Raw genomic sequence first — 27,611 nt, 5'->3', positions numbered from 1 at the left:
ACAATAAAACATCTTTCTTCTATCCAGTGGTGAGAATTTCCCTCCAATATTTTGAATGTTAAATTTCCCTTTTTAAAAGAATGACTGATTAGGTCAAAGTTTCATCCTTGCCGTCAAAGGACAAAGACCAAGATTTTGTGTCTAGTTATATCTGTGGACTGAAGATGTAGAAAGGTCTTATAGATAACCACGTGTCTGTGTGTGCATATGTGCGCACACACACGAGGTAATTGGGAGTGGTATTTTAAGCATTCTTTATAAGGGCTAAAATCCAATGAACTTTAAGTTTCTTTTTGCTCCTGAGTTTATTTCTCATGAACCTAAATTTCATTTTATCTCCCAACTCAGTAATAAATACCTAGAGGCAAACCTATACAACTGAATACTGTTTTTTCCGTGGGCAGAGGGTCAGGATATGGCACTATTTTTAATGGATGTTGAAAGGATGAATGGCAATGTCTGTGACAGAGAAAATTACCGTGGCCTTTTGCAGATGCCAAATGTCACTGTGTCCTTTAGGCTCTTCCTAACATCTGTGGGAGAAAGTGAGCATGTCATTTGACGGAGTAGAGCCAGAACAAGGCTTCTTCTCTGTCACATGGCATGCCCAATGGACAGCCCTGTCTCATGGTCTCAGGAAGGCAATACAGGAGCTTCCAAGTATTATCTGAACTTCATGTACAGTGGAAAATAAATAACAGTGATCAGAACAATAAACCATTCAGATTTAAGAAACTACTCAAAGAGGCAATGATGTAGTTAAGAGAGCGTGGTCTCTGTAGTCAAACAGTCCACGAGTTCATGCCAGCATTTCTACTCATTATCTGTGTGTCCTTCAATAGGTTATTCTGTCAATTAGATTCTACATTTATAAAAGCAGGTGTTTATATCTTCACCAATATTTACCAAGTATCTACTGTGTGTCAGAAATGATACTAGGCTCTGATCATTCAATGATGTTCAGAGATCAGAGGCATAATCTACGTACCCTGAACATAGGTATCATATATGTCACAGTCCTTGAGAGCAGACTGCCTATTGTGTACAGGATGGTTTTGCATACTACATAAAATTCTTCTAGAGCAAGGATATTTATTTATTTATTTATTTGAGACAGAGTCTTACTCTGTCACCCAAGCTGGAGCGCAGTGGTACTGTCTTGACTCTGTAACTTCTGCCTCCCGGGTTCAAGGGATTTTCAGCTGTTTCGTATTTTTAGTAGTAGAGACATAGTTTCACCATATTGGCCAGGTTGGTCTCGAAGTCCTGACCTCCAGTGATCCACCAGCCTCAGCCTCTGAATGTGGTGTTTCTCATTTTGATACACTCAGCTCTTTGCCTGGAGCTTGTTTGTTGATTGCTATTCCTTTTCAGCATTGTTATGCTTCACTCACCCACACATTTCTGCTATGTTCATAAGTTACTCACTTCTCCCCTGATTATATCCTGTTCCTCCCTTCTTGGAATTTTGCTTATATAATAGTGTAAGTTGAATTATGTTTCCCTCAAAATATGTTCAAATCCTAACTCCCAGTACCTGTGAATGTGACCTTATATAGGAACAGAGTCTTTGTAGATGTGATCAAATTGTAATGAGGTCAGGCTGGAATAGGGCAGGCCCCAACCCAGTGACTGATGTTCCTATAAGACGAGTGAAATTTGGACATAGACACACAGGGGAATGCCATGGACAGCAGAGGAAAAAATGAGGGTCACGCAGCTGTAACTCAAGGATCACCCAGGATTGCCAGAAACCACCAGAAGCTAGGATATATCTGCTCTTAAATCCTGCAGAGTGCACAGTTCTGCCAATCCCTTGGTTTTAGACATCTAGCCTCCTCACTGTGAAATAATAAGTTAGTATTGTTTAAGCAACTGACCTGCATTTTCCTAGTTGCTACATGGCCCTGAGACCTCATCCATATATAATGTTTCACTGTCAGGGTTTTTCTGGAAACCATGTATCTCCAACCTATTGTACCTTGGACAACTATTCCCAGAAGTCCCACAGACACCTCGAACGAAATGCTTTCCTAAGCGAATTCACCTTCCAAATAGTTTGCAGTATATTTCTTACACCAGCCTTAGGACACTAAAGCAGATGATCCCTCTCATTTGAATGGCACTGATCTCTTATCTCTACCTGATGGAAGCCCGACTCTTGTTTGAGGCCCAGCTCAGGTACCACCCCAGAGGCTCACTTCAGAGTTACCTACTCATTAAAGAAGCAAGTAGCACTTACAGGTTTCCATCTATTTTTATGTGTTTATGCCTAAAAATAATAGAAGAGAAACTAACATTTATGTAGTGTTGTCTTCCCAGCAACCTCGCAGGGTTGGAAATGCAGGTATTGTTCTCATTCTGCAAGTGAAGAAAGTGATGGTCAGAGGAGGTAAGTAACTCACTTAAGGAGCCACAGCCGGTTTATGTCCACAGTGAAATCACAAGCAGGAGCAGCGTACCTAGGCTCTATGAATGTGTGTTTGGTATTCTTCTTACTATCTTTGTCAGTTGTTCTTAGCAAGGAGACCTAAATTCCTGGATATCCTTTTCAGCTGATGGTGGACATAGGGCAAGCAGTAAAAATACTTTTTAACTATATGGATTTTAACTGGAACTGAAATGTTTTCTTTTATGTCGCTATCTCATTTCAAGTCCAGAAATCACCAGCAGCATAGATTACAAAAGAGGATACAGAGTCTGCCTCTGGGTGGTAACATGCATCCACAGAAAGCCCCACTATCTGTGAAAGATCACTAGGTAAGTAACGGGGAAGGCTGACTTCCACATTCAGAGGGAAAAGGATCCCAAAGTTCTGGAACTTTTCAAAACCTCTCCTTTTTCCACTCCCTATTATAGAACAGATGGAAAAGGATTAGGGCCCACAATAACTTTGTTTGTTGGCATAGATCACAGAAGACACCTGCTATTAGCAATCTTATGGATGAATCAATGTCTTTTGCCCAGTCAGAAGCAGAGAAGATTGAAGTTAATCTCTCTCCCTCTTGCTCTCATTTTTAAAGTGTCATAGCTTTCTCCATAGAACTGCTATGGTTTTAGCAAAATATCATCAGTCTGAGTCTGCTTTTTTAATCATCAGATGGCTCTTAGCTCACCTACTTGTCTGAGGGGCACCTAAACAAAATCAAATGGCAACACCCTGTAAGAACAATGTGTTTGCTTCCTCTTCCGGGACAGTTCAATTTATATCTTTTGCTTTGTGCCTCATACGTATCTTTACAAACTGCTGAAAGCTTGGTTTGGAGCTGTTCCCAGCACATGCTAATATTAATCTACACATTTGTGGTGTGCCCTTCTTGAGCCCTGCTGGAAGAGTATTAACAGGAACCGTGTCTCTCTCCTTCAGTTAGTTACAAGTGCATGAATCACATCTCAGGCTTTGCTTCCAGGAAACCAAACCTTGGAGAAATTTACAATCTCTTGTCATTTTTATAACCCAACCCAATATTATTATTCTAGTTAAATAAACTGAAGTTTAGGGAGAGTAAATAACTTCATAAAGCTACGTAACAAACACTTGCCTGCCACACATGAGGCGTTCAGTAAATAGATGTTAAATGAAATAATAGCGTGAAATCACAGTTAGCACACCCAATGATCCGGAGTCCCAAGACTGGGTATTGGTTCATAGTGTAATGAAACAAGCTGAAGAAGGTCATGATTTGGAAGCTAGATAGGTCCCCAGGGATAAATGTAAAAAGAGTAAATCCAGATTGGTTTATAGAGAGAAACATCAATAAATGGGGGAAATGTGGTTGGTATCAGTGGGGTCTGGAACAGGAAATGAACTTAGAACTTTAAGAGAGGATAATAGAGATATGACCCTAAGAACCACAATTACAGAATGACATTTGAAACCTCATCATGGCCTTAGCAGGACCTGGAAATGTCCCAATGACAGAGAAGCTTTCTAAGAAACTAAGATAGGGCATTGGGCTTGGACAAATAAAGCAGATACTGTGCTTCTGTAAATGACAGGAACAAAACTTAGTTATCATCACTGTAGCAATCGTGTTTAGTAGAGCATCTGACATAGTAGATGACACTAAATATTTATGCAATAAGCAGTTGAATGAATAAAGGTTACATTATAAGTAAGCCTGAAGCATAATAGTTGGGACTTAAGGTAAGAATGTAGCTGTGAAAGCTCAGTGACTCTACCACGCAGGACCATCAGTCAAATGGAGTCATTTCAGAGCTTCCTGGCTCCTGTGCTCGGTCCTAAAGTTGTCCCTGTACAGGAAGTGAGTCCAGATCATCTCACTTGTTTGATTCTGCTGAAGAAAGTAAAATGACTTCTGCCTAGGAGACTTGGCTTGGAAACTAAGTGAGGCATTTCCATGGACAAATCAGTTTCCCTCTCTTCGTCTTACCATGGTTCATTTGTCAAGCTAAGCATGTCAACCAGATGAACTCTCTATGATGGGTAATGAGTTATTTTTTCTTCCTTTGGAAATGAGAAGTAGAATGAGCACTCCTCAATTAGTTGCAGATCCCAATAAGCTACTTCTCACACTTGATTCATCTTGTCTGCAGTCTTACTCTACTGGTGTGGACTGGTCCTACCCGTATGCTTGAGCACTCAGCTCACATCAGCTCTACTGAGAAGCTTTCTGTATTCTATGGGACCCTAATCTTACTTTAACTCAAAGTTGGATTCATTTTCCCTCCTCTGAACCTCTGAATTCATAACAACTCCCTACATTTTTCTCTGTCATAGCACTTATTTTCAAAAATTAAAATTTTCTCTCTAGATCTCTCTCTCTCTCTCTGTCTTTATATATCTGTCTCTCCAACTAGGTTTTGAAATTCTTAAAGAGAGATAAGTGACTTTTCCCCAAATTGATGCACCTTGTCTGGCAAACAGTAAATTTTCACTGCTCATAAGATGAGCAAATAATACTAAGTTGCAGATACATGGTAATAAGACAAACCCATACAACTTTTTAAATTTATTCTCACTGATGATTGGGTCTTCATTCTAGAGATATTAATGCCTTGGAATTAAAAGGAAAGCTTCGTAAAGGTTCAGAGATGGGACAGAAGTATTAAACCTAGAAAAGATAACCACTAATTTGAAAGCCTAGAAGTGATTCAGCTTATATAATAAAACGCAGTTGTCTATGGTAATTATTTCAGCATTTCAGTTTAGTTCAATAGAACTTTATTGGGGTAATTCCCATGATCTGGAAACACTACTTTCTAAAGATAGTTGTATGCACATGGCATAGGGGAGAAGTGAGAGTAGAAAGGTAGTTAACGATCAGATCTGTGGTGTCCTCAGCCACCCTAGTCAAAGCAATTGAAAATTTACGGGAAAATTATAAAAGGAATTACTTACCACTAAGTATGCAACCACAATTAGTCTTCAAGTATTATTGTTGGCATTATGAAGAAATATCCTGAGCCTGGGAAAAACAGATACAAGAGATTTAGTTAAGTTACTTAGAATCTTATATGAACTATGAGTGAAGTTGACCAACTCTTTGTGACCACAAAGGTCAAACCAATGTCTTAAAATTAATAAGTGAAGAGTATTTATTGCTGACACATACATGCTGTTTCCTCTGCTCTGGGCAGAATTCTAAGTGCTGTACATGCAAGAGATCTTTTAATTTTCCCACATTCTTGTTGAGAATCATCCATTTTGCACAGAGAGATTAAGAAATTTGCCTATGGTCACAACAGCTACTGATTAGCAAGATCAAGGCTAAACCCAGAAAGTTAGGTCAAAGAGATTAATATTAACTTTGAAAGACTGAGATTAGCTCTTAGGAAGAACTTACAGAACTTAATAGTTACTATACAATGGCTCTAATTTTTCCAAATGTAGGACCTCTTACTCCTCTTTTCCACAGTTTTGAAGATGTAATTAACGTCTTTCTCAGATGACTTGGATGCAAGTATGGCTTAGAGATGGAAAGATTCAGTTGGAAAACATTCCTTTTTTACTTTTATGTCTGTGCTTTTGTAGAGATCAAGGACCAGAATTTTTACAGCATAGAATTATTTGAGGGAAACCTTTGTATTTCATATAAAAGTTTATTAATTTCTCAATGTTTATTAAATAATAAACAATAAAATAAGTGCTATGACAGAGAAAAATGTGGAGTTGATATGAGTTCAGAGGTTCAGAGGAGAGACAATGAATCAAACTGTGAGTTAAAGTAAGATTAGGGTCCCATCGCATACAGAAAGCTTCTCAATAGAGCTGACATAAGCTGAGTACTCAAGTTCATGGGTAGGACCAGTCCACACTAATAAAGTAAGACTGCAGATGAGATGAATCATGTGTGACTAAACATTGAGAAATACAAGTAACAAGAAGTATGTCCTCCAGAGATAAAGTGGGTGCATGGTCTGAGCATCAGATAGTTTTCTAATGAGTATTTCTTACCTTTCAAAGGTGAATGGAAAATGTGCACAACTTAACTGGGAACTGACAATGGCCAGGTTTGAATGCCTTCTGTAATTTACATACAAAAATTAGCAGAACTAAAGTGACTTCCATAAGATCTCTGTGCTAAGACACAGCAAACTAGGATGTAAACTTTTTGAAATGTAAAATAATATGGTATTTCAATTGCCTTAGCATGAAAGTAACACTAACAACTTAATAATATCAGGTTGTATTTTTGCCAATAGTTTTCTAACTGTGTTCATTTCTATAGCAGCTCAATACACGTTTATCGTCTGTCTTCAATGGATGAGACCTCTTCCAGGTACTGCGGGCCAGTAGGGAGCAAGCAGATAAGGTCCTCACTTTCCTGGAGCTCCAATGCTGACATGATGGGGTGGGAGTGTTTCATTCAAGAAGCAATCAAATGAGTCTATTGAATTATGAATAATTGAAGAGACTATGCGAAGAAGTAAATGAGGGCAAAGTGATAAGAATGGCAGCAACTACTTCAGCCCGGACATTCAAGAGACGGTGTTTGAGTGAGTGACATTTAAATTGAGTTCTAATTGGTAAGGTGTTGAGCAAACAGATACCAGGGGAAAGCACGCTCAAAGGCTTGGCCTAAGAGAGGGTCTTGATGGGCTGGCATGGGAAGAGGGGTGTGATATTGGATCTGAAAGGGAGGTAGAGGTCATAGAATGTGTGCATTGTTAATCAAAAGAAGGAATTCAGTGAGAAGCTACTAGAGGGGTGTGTGTGTGTTATGTGTGTCTTTTGTGCACATATGTGAAGGTGCTTTTATAAACTCGGAGCTACAGTTTTGATTGTTTCTATTTTTTGATATGTACAAAATACATACAAAATAATATAACAGTCTATGTGCCATTGCCCTTTAAGAAGAGAAATATTAAAAATAACCTATTTTATTTTCCTCATGATTCCATTACTATATTCTCTTCCTCACTGTTTTGCTCCCATCATCTTTCTAAGACATCATCCCTAACATGAATTTGATGACTTTCTTTGCTATTCTTGTTTTCATATTTTTAGAGCACATGTAAGAATCTTTGAATAGCTACAATATTGTTTGGCAAATTTGTAACATTTACATATATAACATATTGAATGTTTCTTGCAACTGCTTTTTTTCTTTGATATTATATTTGTGAGATGTATTCATATTGATATGGTTGTATGTAATGCAACAACTTTGTTTTCCATTCTATTGCAAATTAGTATTTTGATTGTTTTTCAAAATGTTTACTATCACAAAACACGTGATGCAATGAACAATCTAGTATGTCTTATTGTTTTAGAGATAGTATAAGGTAGTGATTTCTAATCTTTTTCAATATGCATAAAATATGCATAAACATAATAATTCAGATGACACTGCTTAAGGCGCGAGACCGACCATGGGCTGAGGGGAGGAATACCTCAGCCCACCAGTAACCCATTAAGACACATGGCATTAACATTCTTCCTCTGCCTGATCTATCAATTTCTGAGAAGGTTATCAAAAATTCTCCATTTATGAGGGTGAAATTATCAAATCAATTTTGTCAGCTTTTGCTTTTCATATTTTGTCCTTATGATATTAGATTCATTGACATTTAGAATTTTTATATCTTTCTGGTGAATTACTCCACTTTATCACTAGGCTGTGATTCACTTTGTCATTGGAGTTTTTGTTAAGCAGGGAAGGCTATGATCTGAGTTATGCTTTAAAGTGATTATCCTGATTGTCATATAGAGAATGAAGCATAGGAACCAAGGAATAGAGGATGGTGATCAATTAGGGGGCTCCTGAAACCAGCTAGGAGAGAGAGGATGACACCCTGGATGAGAATGGTTGTCCTAAATTTGAGGAAGACAATCTCATATTTGCGATGCATTTTGAGTAGGTAGGATTTTCCTATTAAATAAATGTGAATGTGAAAAAAAGGAGACATATTTAGAATAGTATTTTGATCAATTGACTGAAGGTATGACAGTGTCCTCGTCTGCTGACATGCTAAGGTGTGGAACAGTATAATTTCTAAAAATGACTGAAGTAATATTTTCATGCTCTATCAGAACCCACAAGTAGAGTCTATGGTTCCCTACCTTGAACCTGGTCAGATCTCTGTGACTTCCTTAGCTAAGAGTGGGAAATGGTGTTCTATATGACTTGTGATGTTAGATCATGCAGGCAGGTACAGTTTCTCCCTGTTTCTCTCTTGGGATGATCCCCATTGGAACCCAGGCACCATCCTGTGAAGAGGCCTAGACAACATGGAGATAACCATTTGGAGAAGAATGGAGGTCCCTGGCCCTCAGCACTGAGTGACCTTCAGAGGCAGCACCAACTTATCAACCAAGTGATTGAGTCACCTTGGAAATGGACCATTCAGCCTGTGTTTCAGCTGCCCACCTGATGGTGCATGAGGTAAGGACAAGCCTTTCCTGCTAAATTCTTCCCAAATTGCAAATTTGATTTTTTTTAAAAAAAAGGGTGAAAAGATTTGGGAATAGTTGTTGTTTTCTTTTCACCGGCTCTTGGTTTTTGTTGTTGTTGTTGTTTTTATGCAGCAATAGATAACTGGAACAAATACATGGAAGAATATCTTGCAGAAAGAGGGTAAGACATAGAAAGATAGCTCCCTTTTTACTGTGTTAAGATCCATGTTAGATACTTATAAAAATATTTCAAATGAACAATTAGATACAAATCTCAGACATTCAATGGAGGTATCACAACTACAAAAGAAAATGTTGGAATTATTGATATATAGATAATATTTAAATATGCAGGGCTGGACAAATTTATTAAAAGAGATATTGTTTGTAAGGAAGAAAATAATGTCATTGATTCTAACATACAATTTTTGCTTCATTGGGTTGTTGATTTCTCTATTTATTCAACAAATATTTTAGGACCTCCTAAATGCATTATTAACTGTAAAATGTGTTAGGCATGGATCTGCCTATATAGAATTTATATTTGTCAGGTTTGCTTTAGTCTTTGGTCTTATTTAAAATTAATTTTATAAAATGCACTTGGTACCTATAGACTTTCTTGAGTAATCATTCTAGTTTCTGTACCATTTTTTATTTAATTTTATTATTACTAACAAGTTAGCCACCACAAACATCTTTTATATAGAGAGGTCTTCATTTTATTTTTACACAGAGTGGCCTATATATCTTATATATATCATGAATTTCTCCACCAAATTCAGGATTAAGATTTCTTGGACAGATCTACGCATGTGAGGAATAAATTGTGCTCTTGAGTGATATGACATCAACCTGGTAGGTGTTATCTAGCAGCTCCATAGAGCTTAGGGCATTCTTGTAATTGCTAGAGGAGGGAGAACAGGAGGAAGTTGGGGAATCAGAAACTTCCAAAGAGCATCTCCACTTTTAACTATTTTATGCGTTTATAGTTCTCATGTGTGCTCTATTTAAAAACAAAAATCATGGACTTTATTCAAACATCCCCTTTCAATTAATAGTTGTGAACTCAAGTCCCATTTGAAAAGAATAAGTTCAACAACAGAAAAAGATAAATTTTTCAGTAAGCTTGGTTACTCCTATCTGATCTACTAATCTACTAACATTATTCTTTTTGACCTGGAAGCAGCTTTTGATTGTATGCCATGCTCAGATATTTTATCATAATTCAGTTTGTCTTCAGATTTGGAAGACCCAACACTACCTTGAAGGATAAATATGGGAAATGATAGGTGAAAATAGGCCCTGTTATAATTAAAGCCCTAGAAATTATTAGATAAGCAAACCCTAATTTGTCTTGTTTTAGCATTTGCCCTAATAAATACACTAAATTTTACAATTATTTAACAAAATTTAACAGCGATTCTTTGGATCTTTAAAAATGACATTTACTTAGCACTTATCATGTAAAATTCTTCATGGGTAGTCGTTCAGTAACTACCCCAAATTAACCTGCAAAATAAATTATCAACCCTTTTTTGAAACACAAATCCTGGCTCTTGGAGAATATTTGAGTCATTACTAAACAAATGTAGGTGCTGGCCAGGCGTGGTGGCTCTCATCTGTAATCCTAGCACTTTGGGAGCCCTAGGCAGACAGATGGATCGCTTGAACCCAGGAGTTTGGGTGAATCCCCATCTCTACAAGAATGCAACAATTAGCCAGACGTGGTGACAGATGCATGTAGTTCCAGCTACTCAGGAGGCCAAGGCAGGAGGATTGCTTGAGCCCTGGAGGTGTAGGTGGCAGTGAGCCAAGATAGCATCACTGAACTCCAGCCTGGGCAACAGAGTGAGGCCCTGTCTCTAAATAAATAAATAAATAATCACACTGCCATGTGTGTACCTATGCAACAATCTTGCATGTTCTTCACATGTACCCCAAAACCTAAAATGCAATAAAATAAATGGGGAAAATAAATAAATAAATAAATAAATAAATAGTAGATACTTCTGCTTCCAGAGCCAGGAGTCTTAACCATTCAGTCTCTCAGTCTGTTGCTCTGCAGGAAACCTTAGAGTCTCAGCACACTCATTCTGTTGGAAAGAAAACTGAGACATTCACAGATGAAGAGATTTGTCTATAGCTAGTAAACAGTAGACCAAGGATTCCAACTTAGCTGCATCTAGCTCCAAATCCAGGGCTTTTCCTGCTTTCCTGTCTCACTCCAGACATTTTGTTTAAGCCTGGTCACTGCAAGGAATTGTGCATTTTCTTTCCCAACAGTGCTGTTGACCTATAAAATAGGAGCTTCTACTCTTTTGTAAATATTGAGTTGGTACTTTCTGTTCTTCTCTTTACTCCTGCCATATTTCCTTCCAAAAGAGAAATTAGACATTTTACAGTCACTTTGTGATTTCTCTTGTCTCTCTTTCATGGGACCTGCCTCCTTCAGACAAGACACTCTCCTTCATAAGCTAAGCTGACCCATGTAAACTACCGTATAGATCAGTGTAGACGTCAGTTCTATGTGAGAATCCCTGCAGTGCTACTGTTGTGCCTGTGACTGGGTTGGTGAGTTTAATTCAGCAGAAAAGCAGAAAAAATGTTTATTTTGAACACAGTTCCAAATTGCCTACTCTAGTCTTACTTAGTAACAAGGCTATTTTTTCCTATATTGTTTCTGTTTCTGTGTTTTAGATAATTCAGTATCTAAACAGAGAAGAGCAGGTCCAGTTGTAAAGTAAGGATTTGGGTGGCCATCAGCTGCTCAGTATCTTTAGAAATGCACATCTCTCAATATTTTGTAAAACCCATAGGAAACTCATTTTCAAGACTCTACCTCTCCCCTTTTACATGTGTTGCAGCTTCTAAACCCTTTCTGTATAGAAATTCTGGATATACAACTGAAAGAAGGAATGAATTATTTAGACTGCCTTAGAAGCTTCAACACAGATGATCATTTGGTTCCTGTAAAAACTCCAATAGTCATAGATTAATGAATTATAAAAGTATCATCTACGATCAAGAGTTTCTTGACTTGGGGAGCTAATTTTGATCTACAAAACCTACTGGTCAGTTCTGGAATTGACATAATCACCTAGATCTTAAATTAAAAAACCATGGTAACAAAGCTGCATATGCTGGAAGAAAGTGTCAGGGATGTAAAGAAGCACTGTGTCAATGCTACCACATTTCATTTTAATATCCATGAAATAGTTGATGACCTTCAAGCCCAACACAATTCTTTCTAAGGTTCCTGAGCCTGAACGAATATGTATGACCACTCCACTGCAAACACCCATCTGTCAGAGAAGATGAGGAGTAAGTGAAATTAGACCGTGGATCTCTGGTTTCCCCTCAAAGCTGCCAATGAATGAGAGCATCAGCTGCACCAGATTGGGCTCGCCAGGCCTCTCATCCTTTACTGAACACACTCCACCCAAGCTGTGAGGCACATCCTGTGAATAGGGATGACTCAGCCTCAACAGGTGTCTGATGGCTTTGCCAATCAACCGTCTGTTCCAATGGATGGGAGCAGCAGCACATTCTTGGCGGGATGCAAAGACTATGATGAATAGCATGCTGTGTCTCCTCACAGAGGGCAGGGATTGGGTTGGGGGCAGGTGTGAATGGCAGACCCAAGTGGATAAATGCATATTCTCAATCCCAGGAGGATGTCCTGCCAACTGGCACATCAGCAGCCTTTTGGTTTCTGAAATGTCCCTAGGTAGTTCACTTCCATGGAACCTCTGAGTCAACATCATCTCTCAGCGAAACTATAGAAATACCTTACAAATGCTCTAGATTTTAACTTTTCAAGATACTTACATACTTATTACTGTATAGAAACTCTTTAGGCTAGAGAAGGGTTGATGTTCTGATATACATCATATAGATAAATAAACTAAAGTGAATAAAATGTGAACTTTCAAAGGCACATAGTTCACCCAAGAAGGAACAGAGCAAAATCCAACTCCCTTAATTCTCAGTCCTGTGTTTTTTCTAACACGCCTTATTGCTAAAATATACATGATTTATACTTAATTCATGGGAACTCCTGGGAGAGAGTTAAATTGTATTGTTCTGAAATAGATGGGATTGGTGGACCATGAGTTCATTAATATATTTTTTCTAATATTCATATATTTATTCAGTTATTGGTTGCAATTAAATAAAAATGGATGAGGATAGTCTTGTACCCATGCAAATAGATTATTATCCTGGGCTATTTATTATCCATAGGCGTTTATCAGCCAGTACTTTGGAAATCACTTGATTCCATGGTGCGAAGGTGATAACTATCAGTATGATTCCATGAATTTTCCTCATCTCCAATTAATGATGACTTCCACTAGGCATGAGTACCTTCCTTGTTCTTGGATATAAACCCTGATAGAAGATTCACAACTGCTTTGGTGACTGTACAGTCCCAGAATCCTTATATCTTTCTGCTCTGCCATCCTCTGCTTCCGTCTTCCAGCTTATGGTTTAAGCTGCTTAATTTTATCTTCAAGTTTATGGTTCAATTTTATTCAGAATATTTACATTATATTCAGCCTAAAGGTGAAAGGAGACAGAAAAAAACATACTTCTTTTCCTTACAGGCACTTCTTGGGAGTTACTCGTAGCAAATCTTATAATCTATTGGGTAGCACTTACCCAAATGGCCACATCTATCTTTTCAGGGAAGACTTAGAAATGAGGTCTATAATTTGGAAACCATATGCCCAGTTAATGCTGGGGAGTTTTATAACTGAGGATGCCTTGGGCATTGGATTTGGGTAGACAACCAGCAGTGACTGCCTCATACTTCATGAAAGCTCAGCATTTGTAAAACAAAATGGAAAATATAACACTGGAAAACATAGACAAAAATAGCTAATGAAAGCTATTGTTTTCAATAAACAAGAATAGTAAAGCTAAGTTTTACTGAGTGCTTTCAAAGTAAATGCTCTATTGGTTTTCATCCTGACTGTGTTGGTTCATTTTCATAGTGCTATAAATAAGTGCCCAAGACTGGGTAATTTATAAAGGGAAGAAGTTTAATTGACTCACAGTTCAGCAGGTCTGGGAGGCCTCAGGAAACTTAAAATCATGGCAGAAGGTGAAGGGGAAGCAAGGAACTTCTCCCCAAGGTGACAAGAAGGAGAAGGGCCGAGTAAAGCAGGAATCACCCATTATAAAACTATCAGAACTCCTAGAACTCGCTCACTATTATGAGAAGAGCATGGGGGAAACTGCTCCATGAATAAATTATCTCCACCTGGTCTCTCTCTTGACATGTGGGGATTACAGAGATTACAATTCAAGATGAGATTTGGGTAGGGACACAGAGCCGGACCATATCACTAACTCTCATGCATAAAGGCCCGGTGAGGCAGTTACTGTTTTCATAGCAATTTTACAGGTAAGGAAACTAAGATACAAGCAAGTTAAGTTAATTGCCCTAGGTTCCACAGCAAGAAAATTAGAGTTACAATTCATGTCAGTGTCGTTTGATCCCCAAACTTCTATTAACTATTGCCTTGCAGTTGTTCCCACATTATCACGTTTTAGCCTCTCATTGAAGAGACTTCATATGATTTGTGTTTTATACATCAAAACACTAATGATAATGAAAAATGTTTGTGCTCACACAGACAAGTGGCTTACAGGAAGTTTTGAACCAATTTTTCCCCTATGCTAAGGTATACATAGATTCATGTATTAACAACCTTAAAATCAATTTACAAAAGAACAGCAATAATTAAGAAAGAGAGAGAGAGAGAATGCCTGCACAGAGTTCTTTATTTGACCATTTTGCAATGCAACGATGGCTTTCATCACCTTCATTATATTTGAACAGAGCTCAATGGGTGAATCAATATGTTGCTGACATGCCTGGAGTAGATCAATTGTTTTTGATTTGATTGATTATTCAATTATGAAGCCATGAGTTTGACTGACCTTGTGAAACTGGGTAAAAAAAAAAAATTCCTTGGGCCCATCTAAGCATTCTGGCAGTATTCAAGTGTGTTTTTCAATGATGCATTAGGAGAAACACATAAACATGTTTTGAGGTGGAATTAGGGAGGATTCTGAGCAATTTGGGAAGATAAGAGCTTATAGGAGAGTCACCACTCAACACCAACTTGGCTGTACCATTTAAATTGTTTTCAAATTTCAACTAATACTGGTTGGCTGTGACAGTTTTGTCTGCTTTTAAAAGAGATCATGGATATAAAAATATGAGAAGACCTGGTTCATAATGTTAAAATTTGGCTTTGCTGTTTGGGATCTGTAGACTCAAGGTCTTGCCGTGATACCATGGTGCCTCTCAGTAAATCAAGTCATGCCCATGTTCACTATTCCTTTCCACAATGTGACTAAAAGAAAGCTTGATTCTAAGTGAAACTGGAGCATTTTACAAAGTGATCATCTTTTCGAAAGACAATGAAAAAATTACTACACCTCGTTGAGTACCAGTGGTGTGTATTGCATTTGATAAAATATTGTCTCATTTGATTGTCTGAGCAACCATATAGCATAAGTGTTATAATCCCCTATTTTTTCAGATAAGCACCTGGGGCTTCAGAGGCATTGCCTAATCTCACAAAACTTTTCACAAGTTAATAGTTTTTCTCAAGGTCTCTACAGGATAAGGACAAGCAGGGTCTCTTTTTGGATATCCTGGGACTCAGAATTCAACAAGTTTATTGAGTAACACTGAGCCAGAGACAGTAATACAAACTGCAGAATAAGGAGATATAAATACAAAAGAAACACTATGCCTTCAAGATGTTTATATTTTGGAGTCATTGTGACTTTTATAGTCTTTAAAAATTATACATGTGATGGTTCGTTACATGGGTGTGGCAATGGGCTAGAGTATGTCATAAAAGATAAATGTTTCTCCTAGGAGTATTTCCAGACAGGGTGTTTGCAACACAATATACATATTTAGAATGTGCTGATTGTAAATTAGTCTATTCACTTTGTTAAAGCACTAATGAAAATCCAGCTAGTAATACAAGTTAGCTTCCTCTGACTTTATTGGCATGTGTTTGTGCATTTCAATTCAATTCAGTAGGCTCTCTCAAATACCTATTATGTGCTAGGTCCTACCTTGTGTAGATGGGATTTGATCTCTTACTTCAAGGAGCTTGCAGTAGTAATATTACCCATCATTGTTGTTGTTTCTAAAGTTGATGTTGAAAATGTTACTTTTATTAATTTTTTCTTAGTCAAGTAATCCGTATTAATCATAGACAATAATACAAAATAAAGATAAGTCCAATTAAAACACACATATACAGAATGATAATAAATCTCATCATTATTAGCTTTTCGATAAATAAGAGCATCCACATACATTTATCAAGTGCTTATTAATGTCTAAATCAGTTTTCCAACCTCAGCACCAATAATATTTTTGGTCAGATAATTCTTTGGTGGGGTAGCTGTCTGTGTACGGTAGGACATGTAAGAGCATTTCTGACTTCCACCCACTAAATGCCAGTAGCATCACCACCCCCCACCTCCAGCTGTAACAACCAAAAAATATCTCTAGACACTGCCAAATGTCCTCTGGGGACCCAAATCATCCTAGCTGAGAGCCACGCTGGGTCAAAATGTAACAAATGCAGCATTTCATCACAACAGCATCAAGAGATAACTATTATTCTTACCTCATTTAACAGCCAAGGACACTGGTAATAAGAAACACTAAATAACCTGGGTTGATCTCTTCAGCATTTAAATGGAATAGCAAAGATTTAAACACAGCTGTGACTGTTCAAAAGTCTCATTCTCTCTCTCCCCTGTCTGTTTTTCTCTTACTTTCCCCTCCCCGACCCTCTCTCTCTTTTAGGAGAATGAAATAATAAAACATACTATCATGAAACCTGTCTTTCTTACTGTTTAACAATATATAATATGCATTTTTCCCTGTAGGTATATACAGATCTAAATCATTATTTTATATTATTTTGTTGAGATGAAATCTTACTTTCTTGCCCAGGTTGGAGAGCAGTGGCACCATTTCGGCTCACAGTAACCTCTGCCTTTCAGGCTCAAGTGATTCTCTTGCCTTAGCTTCCTAAGTGGCTGAGTAACAAGCTCATGCCATCACGCATAGCTCATTTTTGTATTTTTAGTAGAGAAGATGTTTCACCATGTTAGCCAGGCTGGTCTCGAATGCCTGACCTCAAGTGATCCACCTGCGTTGGCCTCCCAAAGTGCTGGGATTACAGGCGTGAGACGCTGAGCTCAGCCTTAAATCATTATTTTAAATGACAATGCGATATTCACACATAAGGATGTTCATTATTAATTCAGCTAATTCTTCATCATTGAACATTTATGTCATTTCTTGTTTTCTAGCATTATAGGTAACACATCAAAGGTTATCATTATTAGCTTATTGATAAATAAGAGCATCCACATACATTTATCAAGTGCTTAGCATCCTTCTACCTTTATCTATGCCTACTGCATTTTTAAAAAATGTTCCATTAATTGGAATTTCAGCAAGAAATTTAATCCAAAGGTGACATTTATGAGAGGGAATTGTAATCGTAATACGTATGCCAGAACAGATAGCAACCACAAACTGGATTATCCCAGGAAAGTGCTGTATATTTTTATCCAAGTTTCAGTTACTTTTCCAAAATTAGCACACATAGCAAATTATTTTTTTGTTATTTAGATTTGTTTTCTTTTTCCAAGAAGATCACAAAATTTTCCATTAATCCATCAAGATCTCCTTAGGAAACAGAACAATTTCTGCTCAAATAAGGATGGTGAGAATCTAAGCTATAATTTTCAGACTCCAGGCACACAGTTAATCTCATAATTGAATACTGCTTCCTGTCAGAAGTATCCAGTTTTTCTATATAAGATCGGCTGATTTTACATAGTCTATTTACCTTTTGCAGTTTCCACAGTTTGTTGGAACACAGAACTCTACTTCTATTTTTCATAATCATTGATTTTATTCAATAATGATCGAATATTTCATTACAGGCAGCATGCCAGACACTGAAGGTATAAATATGTTCAACATTCATCTGCTCTTAGCAGTATGTGTATAATATGCAGACTTTTGAAAAATGAAACATTAAGTTTTCCAGTTCTTATACCAGTCTGTTTACCCAGGACCTCAGTTCTCTGAGCTTCTGTGCCTCCATTGTTCTTCTGCATGGAATGTGCTATCTGTCCATGCTGTACCTACTATTGTCTACCTGAAGAACAACGTCTCTTTATTCAAAATCCAGGCCAAGTATTGTCTTAGTGAAGACTTCAGTGTCCCCTAAGCACTACATTTCTGTGCTCTAACTCGGGCAATATCTCCATTAAGGCACTTTTCATATCCTTTGCAATTATTTACTTACTTGTCTTCCTTGAGAAGCAGGCACAGTAAACTTCATCTTTGTGTCCTAAGAGCCTAGGTATCCAGCACAAGATAGGCGCTGAATAAATGAGGGGAGGAAAAAAAGGACAATGTGTAAGAATCCTTGGTCTTGCTCTTACAATGTCCGAAGTTTCCCCAGGGGCCAGGTAAGACAATGTAATTCATCAAGAAGTGGTAGGGCTCATACTATTAATGAGAGAACTCGCCTGATGATAGCAGCTTCCCTGCTTTCTCCTAGAGAGGAACTAAATCCTAATGTCCCAGAGGGAATGCAGAGGAACACAGTTCTATCCAAAGACATGAACTGGAAATTAAAGGTGAGCATGAAAGCTGAAAACAGTCTCCCTGCTGGTCATCAAACAAGTTCTAGACAGTTCTGGGCTTCCAAAGGGGTCTTTTTGAATAATTCCTGAGAAGCTAAAGAATCTTGTGTGGTTAATGGAAAAAGAACAAGCAGAAACCAGGTAAGCAAATACTGATGAAAAAGCCTCACCTTCACACTATTGTGCTTATCACCTTCCTTGTTGATTTTACCTACAAGAATGTAAGAATCTCAAGAGTCAGGACTACGCAATTGATTCTTTTTTATAACCTCAGTGTATTTCCCAGTGCCTGATATAGAGTAGGTCCCTATTTCATGGTTGTCAAGTTGCAGGACAGCCTCCAGTTCCCCACAGGAATTTTTCATAGACACTCAGAAACTGGAGCAACATCTTCCTTGGATACCCTAGATGCTTTCAAGAGAGAAAGGTCTTACCTGCAGTCATCTTAGACTTTTGCAAAATGACCTAGTTCCAGCAGTGGGCTGAAACAACCTCATATTGACTTGGTAAGAACCACTTGCTACATTAATTTCAAGGAATTTTGTGAGCCACTTCCAAAAACCTGGAAGTTTGCAACTGGCATGGAGACAGCATTTACACCATAGAAATTGGCAAACACTACAAATTAGTCTTCCCCTCCCCTTCCCAGAGAGCCAGATTCCCATCACACCACTTTTTAGTTCTAAGCCTTGGGATCCAGCTTTTCTTTTCTAAATAATCCTCTACTGGATTCAGAGCCTTAGTAGCTTCCGCTAAAGAAACCTTGTGCTGGTAATAACTAACAGTACAGAGAAAGAGAAAAGAAAGAAATGAATGTCTAAAATTAGGCTAAGTATAGTGCCTCTTAATGACATTTTTCAAATTAATAGTTATAGGTATCAAACATAGACTTTTAAGGAAGAATTGATTATTAGGAAAAGTTTTTTAGTAGTCTGAGCTCCAATTTCCACATCTGCAATTGAAGCTGAGTGACTAATTACCACAGTGGTAAACAAGATAATGTACAAAAGATTAATAACAATTTCTTGACACATACCATGTAAGCATTTATGAACAGATGTTGTTTCAGGCCTTCAACTCCCTAACTGAAGCTCACAGAGACAGGTTTACTTTGAATTCAGAGATCTTAGATTCTTAGAAAGATAATGTATTAGTCTGTTCTCATGCTGCTGTAAGGTCATACCTAAGACTGGGTAATTTACAAAGGAAAGAGGCTTAACTGACTCAGTTCCACTTGGCTGGGGAGGCCTCAGAAAACTTACAATTATGGTGGAAGGGGAAGCAAACACATTCTTCTTCACATGTTGTTGACACAAAGAAGTGCAGAGCAAAATGGAAAATGACCCCTTATAAAACCACCAGATATCATGAGACCTCATTCACTATCATAAGAACAGGAGCATGGGGGCAACTACCCCATGATTCAATTACCTTCCACTAGGTCCCTCTCATGACATGCGGGGATTATGAGAAATAAAATTCAGGATGAAATTTGGATGGGGATACAGCAAAACCATAAAACCATATCAGGTAATATAATCTAAATATCATGTGTAGAGGTTGTGTGTGTGTGTGTGTGTGTGTCTGTGTGTGTGTGTGTGTGCTAAGTATCTAAGAATGGTCTTAGGTAACTCTCTGAAATCAAACATGCTAACTCCTCTGCAGTGAAATGAAAGAAGATTAACCCCAAACAAGACTAAGAGTCAAATAACTTCAAGTGAATTCAGGTTAGACTTATTCATCAAATGAATCTGCATGGAATTGCAAAAAGACTTACAATATTTTGAGCCACTTATAATTTGAATTGTGATTGGGGATTTCTGCCCGTATTATCAATATTGTTAATTGGATATGTCCAACGGGATTATTTTATAGCCAATATTTTTCGGTAAGTTCTAACTTCAGAGCCCAGCATACTTTCCCTTAAATCATCAACATGTTTTAGATACTTTAGCTTTATCTCCATAGTGGCTTTCACATCTTGAAGTGATATAAATATTCTTTGTGGGATTCAGGAAACAAAAACAGTCACTCAGTAGAAATCATCTTTATCTCTTAAAGACCCGCTGCTGTAAAACACATCACCAGTCTTTGTCATACGGTATTTGGAAAAGCTATCATCAGCCTAAACTCTCTCATGAGAAATTCCTCTTCCCTTTCAGATATTTTCTCTTCAAGGAATAGGACTTTACCATTATGGGTTCTTCACATCCTCCAAAAATGTATGAAAGTATAGGTGTGAATTTATATTTTATTTGCTTCAGAAGTTGAGGTTACTTTTTTTCTACATGTTTTGATGACAGAATGTTTCATTGCTAGTCATGAACTAAAATAAACAATCCTTTCACTAAAGGGACAGCAACCCAAATTTCTGCATTCTGACTCCATGAAGCATGATATTCTGATTTATGGCTTCCTAACAAGATAATGGGTTGGGCATTTCTAGCGTAGATATTATTATATTTGCTGATTGGGTTTGTTAAAAATGCACTCACATTTGACCCCTGCTAACATGAAGATAAAGTACATTGCAGACGTTAATGATCCCAGATAGTCTGCCCATTAGGATATTACGAAGCAGATCCGATTAACAAGACATGTACTCATACCTTACGGGCAAACTCATTCATACTTCTTTGGATTAACCAAATGTTAAAGACTACAGACATTAAGCTCTTTCAGGCAGACAACTTTCTCTTCAAGTTCTCTGTAGCAATAACTAGAACAATAAGGGCAAAAAAGGAAAGCTAAGTATCTAATGAGTATTACTACATGAACTCTTTTTTGCTCTTGATGGATGTGCCAGACACTTAGCTAGGCACTTTACACATTCCTCTTTTTAATTAGCTTCATGATTCTTATATCTATTATTAGCTTTTACATAGATGAGGTAACTTTGAGGCTTAGCTATCTTAAAAGAGAAATTCCTAAAAGTTAGTGTTTATTGACATGGATTAGTAAGAGCAAAAGGGAATAACATTTCATTAGCACTTACTATGTTCCAGACATTTAATAGAGATGGTGTCAATTGATGTTCAAAGCACCTCAGAGGAAGAGATATACTTATTTGACAGGTAAGTAACCTGAGTTTAGAGAGATTAAATCAACCAAGATCACAAATCTAATAAATGGCAAATTTCAGATTCAAACCTTGAGTCTGATTCCAGAGCCCAGTGCTTTCTATTATGTAAATCTGTCTGCCAGTCAGGTACCAAGCTGGGTACAGTGGGAAATTAATAATCTCTACCTTCTAGTAGTTCATGATCTATGTTGGGAAACAATTTGAATATATGTGACTAACATTGGAGGGAAGACACGGTCACTTAAAGAATGTTCAAAATGTATATTTGAAACTTTTGGGTAGACATGCTTCTCTCCATTTCTTTCTATTTTCAGGGATACCAGGTGAAATAATACTCCTGGCTCTCTCTACCTTCTTACCGCTGATTGGTGATCTTGGAAGGAAAAACTGGGAAAGCGCAGCCCAGAGCAGTAGTCTTTTACTCTTCTGGATGTTACCTGCCCATAGAAAACCTGTACTATTCCTTGCACCTCCAGCCTGTGGTTTTTACCCATCATTGCCCATGAGTAGGCTGGTCTGGGTAAGTTTAATTCTAAAGCTCAGAGTTTGTATGTTCACTTGCTCGCAAATAACAGCCCCATTCTCTGAAGGTGATATTTTAGACTTATATCTGCTGAACTCTCTTGTCTAATGTCCTTAATTTGACACTAGAGGTACTAGTTATTGGGTTCCAGCAGAGACCATGAGTCACAAAAGCCACAAAAATAAGTTCAATGTTAAATAAAGTAATTGGAAAAAGCTTCATAGAAATTGAGAACTCCAAATTAGACGTTGATAAATGAGGTGATATAGAGAAACACATGGTCTTCGCATTCTACAGCACAGCAAAGCATAGCCCCTCATCAGAAAAAAAAAAGACACAGCTCTACAGTGGTACAGTCATGTTTTTAAATGTTGGCTCAGATATGACAATTCTGTTATGCATGGCAGAAATGTGTCTCCCTTTCCTAATCTGTAAAATTATTTAGTCTTTCAAAATAGTGTATGCTGCATATACAGCACATTTTATATGCATATACAATATGTTTTATATTTTAAATCATGCACATAAATATAAAAATGTGTATTTTTGATAAATACAAATAAACTTCCTAGATGCACAGTATCTCGTGAGCTATTCTCCTATTCCAACATAGTACCCTTTTTTTCATAAAAACATTTTTTAGAAGAGTTTTAGAATTACAAAATACTTGCAGACATTGCTGAGTGCTCCCTGATACCCCTCACCTAGTTTCTCCCCTTATAAACATTTTACCTCACCATGACACACTTGTCCAAACTAGGGAATTTACATTGGTGGAATGCTCTTAACTGAACTCCATGCTTTCTTTGAATTTTTTCTTTAACGTCAACTTTCTGTCCAAGGATCCATCCAGGGTGCCATATTACATTTAGTTGTCATGTTTCTTCATTCTCCCCTAGTCTGTAGAAGTTTCTCCATCTCTCCTTGGTTTTCATAACCTTGTTACTCTTTCTTCTTTTAAAGAGTCAGTACATCATATCACAAGCAGAGAGCCTGGAGTTAGACTAAGACATCCATTATGATTCAGTCAAGTATGACTCATGTAACTGCCATCCACTGCAAAAAAAAAAGTGACTTAATTCATCTTGGCCTTCATTGCCTCAACTGTGAAATGGGAACAATAACATTAGGTTGGTTCAAAAGTAATTGTGGTTTCTTGCCATTACTTTTTTTTTTTTTTGAGATGGAGTTTCGCTTTTGTTACCCAAGTTGGAGTGCAATGGCACGATCTCGGCTCACCGCAACCTCTGCCTCCTGGGTTCAAGCAATTCTCCTGCCTCAGCCTTCTGAGTAGCTGGGACTACAGGTGCACACCACCATGCCCAGCTAATTTTTGTATTTTTAGTAGAGACGAGGTTTCACCATGTTGACCAGGATGGTCTCCATCTCTTCACCTCCTGATCCACACTCCTCAGCCTCCCAAAGTGCTAGGATTATAGGTGTGAGCCACCGCACCCAGCCTTGCCATTACTTTTAATGCCAAGAAACCACAATTATTTTTACACCAATCTAAAACCTACCATACAGAGCTGTTATAAGGATGAAAAACACTGAAATACTCTAGAGAAATTAAATTAATGGAATATATATATATGTATAGAGAGATAGAGAGAGAAGAGAAATTTATTATAAGGAATAGGCTCATGCAAATATGGAGTCTGGCAAGTCCCAAGATATGTGAGGTATATCAGCAAGCTAGAAACCCAGCAAAGTTTATCAGGATCAAGGCCCAGGAAGAGCCAGTGTCTGAGTTCAAGTCTGAAGGCAAGAAAAACAAAAACAACAACAACAAAAAAAAAACCAGTGTCCCAGTTCAAAGACAGTCAGGCAGGGAGATTCCTCTATGACTTGGGAGTAGGTCAGTCTCTTTGTTCTATTAGGGCCTTCAACTGATTGGGCAAGGCCCACTCCTATTAGAGAGAAATCTCTGCTTCGCTTAGCAGTTTGATTTAAAAGTTAATTTTATCCAAAACACCCTCACAGAAAGGCCCAGAATAATGTTTGATCAAATATCTATGCACATTGTGGCCCAGTAAAGTTGACATATAAAATTAACCATCACACTAAGCAAAAAGCCCCATGTCCACAGGGCATTCGGGAAATAATAGTTATTATAATTATTATGTTTAGATGACTGTTGAAAGGGGCTCAGGGCTTTTCTGTCCATGCATTCATCTACAGTCACAGAAACAAGACCTTGGACACTGTTGAGCAGGCTGCCATTTTCAAAAAAGAGCATAAATCTTCATTATAGGGTGAAAAACAAGGAAAGAAAAACCCTTAAGTAAGCAAAATGTAAAAGGCACAGAGGGTTAACAGCCAGGGTTTGTGTCCCATCTGCTCTTTCAGAGGGCGAGGAGGCGATGAACAGGGCTGTAGTGACGTTTTCTGCTCACTGGTTGGGTGGCCCGTGCTCATTTATGCTCCCTGAGCTTTGTCTTTCTTATCTATAAACCTCCCCTCCTTCACCGGGGTGCACTTTGAGCGTGGTTGCTCATCTTTATGTAGCACCTAGCATGTCACACGGTATTTAGTCTCTGCAGTTTGGTCACTTCCGTCAGTATTCTTGGTCTCTACTCTAGTGCAAGGCATTGTCGTCTCTGCTTTGAACCATGTTAACCCACCCACATCTGTCTCTACTTCCGCTCTTGTCCCTTCTAATCTAGCCTCTATACAGCTAGCAAAGAAATCCTCTCAAATTCTACGTATCATGTCCCAAACCCTTACCAGCGTTACAGTTTCCCACTCATCTTGAGATAAACAGAAACATTCTTGGCATGGCTTCTAAGCCTTCTCCAGGATTCTCTTTTTCCACTCTTCCTATTCCTCCCTGAATCTCAGTCACACTGGCTCCTCTCATCTCTTTCTGACTCCAGAATCTTTATCCAGTCTGTTCACTCTGGAATATCTTTCCTGACCCCTAATCTCTTGGCCAACCGATTTTCACTCATTCTTTATGTCTTGGCCCAAATGTCACTTCCTAGGAAAGGCTTTCTTCATCCTTAGGACTAGATGAGGGCCTTGTTTCCTTCATAGATTTACCATAGTTCGTCATTTCAGAGGTGTATATATTTGCATCAGTATTTTATTTTATTTATTTATTTATTTTTGAAATGGAGTCTCACCCTGTCGCCCAGGCTGGAGGGCAGTGACACAATCTTGGCTCACTGCAACCTCCACCTCCTGGGTTCAAGAAATTCTCCTGCCTCAGCCTCCTGAGTAACTGGTACTACAGGTGTGTGCCATTGTGCTGGGCTAATTTTCATATTTTTAGTTGAGACATGGTTTCACTATGTTGGTCAGGCCGATCTCAAACTCCTGGTCTTGTGATCTGCCCACCTTGGCCTCCCAAAGTGCTGGGATTACAGGCATGAGCCACCGTGACCGGCCTTGCATCAGTATTTTAAAATGTCTTCATCATTTGTCAGTGGAGCCATGAGCACAAGAGGTCCACATTTTATTATGCCATCTCTATCATCTAGCATCATGCTTGTCATATAGTAAATGCCAAATGAATATGTATTGAATGAAGAAATGAATGAAGAAGTGATTGAACTTATCTATTCCCTCCCCCTTGGCGACTGGGGACCAGGCCTTCATTATTGTATGCATAGCACTTAGTGAAGTATCTGAAATTTAATGGGATGTTTCTACAGTTGTGAGTTAAAAGAAGGCACTTCCTAAGCAGTTGCACTGAGTAACCTTCAAGTTTCACACAAACAATACATTTCTGTGACACTTAGTCTCTGGCTCCCACTTTTCTTGATAAGAGGGAGCTCTCTATGTCATGTCATGACTCTGTACCATCTATTCATGATTAAATCAAAACTCAAAACCCTGGACAGAGCCTTTCCACTTTTAGTAGAGTTGAAAACGCTTGATGCATCTAACCTGTGTCCACCACACTCCCCACCATTTGTCTTTCTTGCTAATCAAGGACGTATTTCTACTAGCTTCATTGGGGCCTCTGGTGCTCTCTGAGCTACTAAGATGAGAGAGAATCAGTGCTTGGATAGTTTGGGGAAAATGAGGACAGAGGGATTATGAAATGTTAATTGAAACAAAGCATGTACAAAGGGAAGTAGGTCACACGCGGAAGGAACAGTCGGAGAGAGATTTTGTTCTGGGGTATTTTATAGGTGGTGTGCTCATAGGCTATCATACGCTTCAGGGTGTAATCTTCTTTCCAGAAAAAACCCAGTCAGCACTGACATGGAGAAGTCACCTGTTAGATTTCTGATTTAATTCTCTTTTAATGCACCATGCTGGGGGAGAGCTTTCTCTAGAAATAAAACTGTCCTGTGGAAGAGGACAGGGAGAGAATTGAGAAGTCCTGAGGACAAAGGATTAAGGAGAATATTCCCTCATCTAGCTGATGATGTAAAAAACAGGGCAGCCTTTAAAAAATATTTTTCACTTGGAAACTATGTCAACTCTGCCCAGTGTCTCTGCATAATTAATACCTGCTGTTTGTATGGCTTGTCAAAGATTTTAAAGAGACTCTCACATATACTTTGTACAGCAAATTCCCACAAAACCATGATGGTAACATTACTACTGCCATTTAATCCAATTATTGTAAGAAATAGGATAAGGACTTGGCTAAACCTGGGTTGCTACTAGGTGGAAGAGATGGGAACAGAACCTAGATATGCTGTTGTAAACCCCAGTATTTTATTTTCCTTTTTTTCCCCTGTGACTACACTGCTTGCCCATGATGTGATCATGTGACTGAATTAGATGTGCTCAGGAAACCTAATGGTTCTTTCCAAGACCTCTATTATGCTCTTAACTTGGAAGGAATGAGAGTAATGTTCCTACGTGAATTGAGCTCTGAGGACTGAGTGGATGTCAAGGTTCACTTCTGAGAGCAATGCTGATTGCATTCCCCTACTTCATTCTTCCTGCCACTCCATTTCAGTCTCCTGAATGTGGCATCAGGAAGCCTGAAAACGTCTCGTAATTAGACCTGCAGCCTCTGGTTTTGCCTCCCTGATCTCTGCCAACCCAGCTATGCCCTGTTGAGGCCAGAGTGACATTTCTGAAATGCGAATTTGGAAGGTATCATTTCTCATCTTAAAATTCTTTGTTGGGTTCTCATTACCTCCAGGAGAAAGTGCAAACTCCTCAGCAGGGCAATTACAGTGCTCACAAATGGCCAGTTCCCTGCATTATTCCTTCACTCACTGCACTGACATTGACTGACGCCCTATGGACCTGGTGTATAGCATTGGGGAAATGCACGTGATGGGGGCCTGTCCTCAAAGCCTTCCCAGTCTGGACAAGGGTTTCAAATATCCTGGATTTTCTATTCCTGCCATCATGCGGTCTCTGCTGTCTCTTTTCCACAGAACCCCCATGCTCCCCCAAAACTGCCAACCACAAGCCATCCCAATTTTCTGCCTTGTGAATCCATCCTATAAGGCAAACTT

This window comes from Cebus imitator, unplaced genomic scaffold (assembly GCF_001604975.1).
Source record: "Cebus imitator isolate Cc_AM_T3 unplaced genomic scaffold, Cebus_imitator-1.0 Scaffold13, whole genome shotgun sequence".
Lineage (NCBI taxonomy): Eukaryota > Metazoa > Chordata > Mammalia > Primates > Cebidae > Cebus > Cebus imitator.
This window is presented reverse-complemented; position numbering follows the sequence as displayed.